Source organism: Aquarana catesbeiana, linkage group LG01 (assembly GCF_042186555.1).
Source record: "Aquarana catesbeiana isolate 2022-GZ linkage group LG01, ASM4218655v1, whole genome shotgun sequence".
Taxonomy (NCBI): Eukaryota; Metazoa; Chordata; class Amphibia; order Anura; family Ranidae; genus Aquarana; species Aquarana catesbeiana.
The window spans coordinates 903,275,809-903,279,503 of record NC_133324.1 but is presented as its reverse complement, the minus strand read 5'-3'; the positions used below and the strand labels follow the sequence as shown (position 1 = coordinate 903,279,503).

At 43.4% G+C, this 3,695-nt stretch overlaps 1 pseudogene; it reads left to right on the top strand.

The window, feature by feature from the left end:
• Positions 1-238: 238 nt before the first annotated feature.
• Positions 239-2,607, top strand: LOC141128008 (small ribosomal subunit protein uS2 pseudogene; annotated as a pseudogene).
• The last annotated feature ends 1,088 nt before the right edge of the window (positions 2,608-3,695 follow it).

The window sequence follows — 3,695 nt, the reverse complement described above, 5'->3', positions numbered from 1 at the left end:
GCAGGTTGAACTAGTTAGCTTCTGTCCCGGCCTGGAAAGGCGGGGGTTGGTCATTTTGGTGGGTTCTGCTCTGGGTCCAGCCCACTTGTCCTATGACATATAAACTGGGTCAGTGGTCTGGCATACAGAGGGGAGAAGGGGGAGAGGGGATTATTGTGGTCTTTTTGGAGAGAGATTCCCCCAGAGACTTGGAGAAAGCAGAGTGCCAGCTCAGCTGTGGCCTATGAGGCCATCAGGGATGAAGATGGATGAAGAGACCAGTATAAGTAGGAGAATGTCGCTTGTAATGGCCTGCTTATCAAGACTTTTAACTTGGGGTTCGCCCTGAATACACCAATGCTGGAGATTTTACTCTGAAGGACTATGATTGCTGGACTACACTTCTTCAGGTATGCCGGGAAGCACTCAAGCCTGTAGCCATAGTTAGGGAATAAGGAAAAGTATCATGTCCTTGAATGTTGGACGGTGAAATGCCTATTTTTGCACTTGCCTGGTCTGGATGTTATTAAAGAGATGTACTCTAAGTAACCGGCACACACATAGTTCACTGAGCGTGTCTTAACACGTTGAGCTACGAAGACATCAGTGTGGAGGAAAGTGTGAAGACACGTGGTTACATAGAGTAACGGAAGTTTAACAAGTAGCCTGCAGTGATGTAGACCACTCCTTCTGCCAGTGGTCTGTCTCCCATAACAACAGGAGTGGATTGCACCGCAGAGGTTCCCCATCCTGTACAGAGGTACGGAAGTTTGAGAGTTAAGTTCAATGCACAAGTGGAGCCCATGCACAGTGGATGACAGGCCCACTCCGCTACTGGGGAGTAGTAGTGGAAAACACTGGACAAGTGGATGTGGACATTGTTCAGCGTGTCCCTCCAAAATGCAAGTTATGGCAAAGGTGTACATTGTCACGGGGAACCAAGAGTTAACTGGAGAACAGTTGCAGTGTCATGGTGTACGTTCATCTCTAAGAGAGTATTTCCCCATGGCAGCCTTGGCTTTGTCCCAGGGCATTGGTGAAGACGGCACAAAGTAAAAGGTACCCTATGTGTGTGCCGCAAAGTGACCCTGTACAAGGTGTCTAAGGAAGCCCAGAAGAACCCACAGGGCGTAGACCGCCCATGTAACCCCGCACTTGGCGCCCAACAAGTTAATGGGAAAACATTGAAGATGTGACAAACAACTACTACCTATCCGGGAAAAGTCCCTCGCTGATGTGGCAAAAAAAAAAAAAAAACTACTACCTATCCACCCTGCTGCCTACAAGCATGATACCTCAATCTGTTAAAAAGAGAGTCTCTCTTTTAAAAAAAAAAAAAAAAAAAAAAAACAGATCAGGAAGACTGGCTTCAACCTTCAGTCTTCCTGTGCCACGTTGAAATAATCAGTTCTAATAATAATTCAGTTAATATCTAGTCTGATGTAGGGTCTTTAGATCTATCAAATGAAATTATCTGCCGTCGGTTATGAGTGTATTATCTTATCAAGGAGATAGGTCTGAAAAAACAGTCTATAAACTATTGAATGACAATTTTCAACGTTGCCAGACATATGAGATCATTAGTGCAGGACTTACAGTAGAACTCCAGCAAAATTAATAAGATTAAAAAATAAAAGCCCAATAAAAATAACAAAACCCTCTTTGCTATGGTTCCAGCAGGAGACTCTCCACATGGCTTTGTCTCTTTTTCCCCATCGTAGCTTCAGGGGTGTTTAACAACGTCCGGAGGTCTGGATGTCTGCAAATGAAAGAGGAAGATGTCCTTAAGTTCCTGGCTGCAGGACGCATTTGGGTGGCACCACCTCGACTTTCAAATGTAGCCGTATATCTGCAAAAGGAAAAGTGATGGTATTTAAATTATAAATCTAAAACGGACATGGGAGAAGCTTCTGCTTGCTGCATGTGCTATCGTATACATTGAAAACCCAGCTGATGTTTGTGTGATTTCCTCCAGAAATCCTGGCAGGGGACTGTTCTGAAATTTGCTTCTGCCTGTGGGGCCACCCCAATTGCTGGTCGCTTCACACCTGGTACTTTCCACCAATCAAATTCAAGCTGCTTTCCGTGAACCACGCTCTGTTAGTTGTGACCTGACCCCACATGGTGATCATGAACCACTTAATGAGGTATCTTAAGTCAATATTCCTACTATTGCTCTCTGCAATAGAGATTAACCTCCATGTTTTGTGGATATTGCCATCCCCTGTAATAACAAGGGTGCCATTCTTTTGTGTTGTGGATGCTAGCTTGAGAAGTTCTGCATGAGGGGAACAATATCCTGTGAACATCCATGGGAAGTCATGCCTGATCTCAATTTAACGGGATCGTGAGGGGATTAAGAAGGAAGAACAGGCTGCTGCAGAGAAAGCTACCACTAAAGAGGAATACCAGGTGAATGGTCTGCAAATGTTCTGGACTTTCCTCAGCCTGAAGTTCCTGACTGGTCAGGAGTACAAGTTCCATCTGTGCCCATTCAGCAATTTCCTGCAGAGCATCCTGAGATCCCAAACCTGCAGCAGAAGATTGGAGCTCCAGCCAGTTAGCACAGATGACTGGTCTACTGCCCCAACTGCTCACGTATCAGAATGGGTGGGAACAACTACTTAATGGCCTTAAAAAAAAAACATTCTGGTGTTACCCAGGTTCAAACAACATGGTGGACATTTGAAATAAAACAACATCCAGAGCTATGAGAACTCTTTTGGGATTGCTGTTATTCTACGCTTGTAAGTGTATTCTCCTACACTGGAAGTCCTCGTAGGCTCCTACATCCGATTTCTAGAAATCCATAGTAAACAAAATGGTACCAATCTATAAATACACATATGAGCCTAGAGGATGTCCTACTAAATTCTCCAAGGCCTGGGACATCTGGACTGAATCTAAGGAGACAGTGGCTTCCGTCACTATGTCTCCATAGTAAAATCTTGTATTATTTCCTTGGTACAGGTTATAGCTCCTTAAAAGTGCTGTGGGACTAATCCTTTAATGATGTTATTTTTATCCCTCCGGTAGAGCACACTTGCTTGCCTTAGGGCATTGATTGCCATACCAATTATGTTTTTGTGTTATGATGTTATATTGTGTTTGTGTTACTAAAGCTACTAAAGCTTTTTTTTTTTTCATTAAAATAACAAACACCAGCTTTTGTGGCAGTATTCAGCTCGATACAGAGATTTCCCCTGCAGTACTTTTTTCTGCCTCTAGAAATCTGATGGTCAGCATTATTCAACCCACCTCCTCTGAGTTCAGGATGTCCTGGACCCGCTCCAGCATGAAAGGTGAAGCAGCGAGCGCAGTAATGAGTTTATCTCTGTAACTCTACTCTCTCTCCTCTCAGCATTCTTCTTGTCAGCAAATTAACTGATTGGCTCTTTTCTTTTTCCTGTCATGCAAATATAAAATGTTAATAAAGGCATATTTTAATAAAAATAATAAACATGATTTGCTCACCTTCTCTGTACAATGATATTGCACAGAACTTCCTCTTATGATGATCGTGCCCCAAAAGCAAGTCGGTTGGAATGCCGCAGAGAATGCATTAGGGTGAAAAACATTTTGCCTATAGAACCACTTTAAGCACTACATTGCTTGTATTTAATGAAATACAATTATGCCCTGTACACACGGTCGGACATTGATCGGACATTCCGACAACAAAATCCATGGATTTTTTCCGACGGATGTTGGCTCAA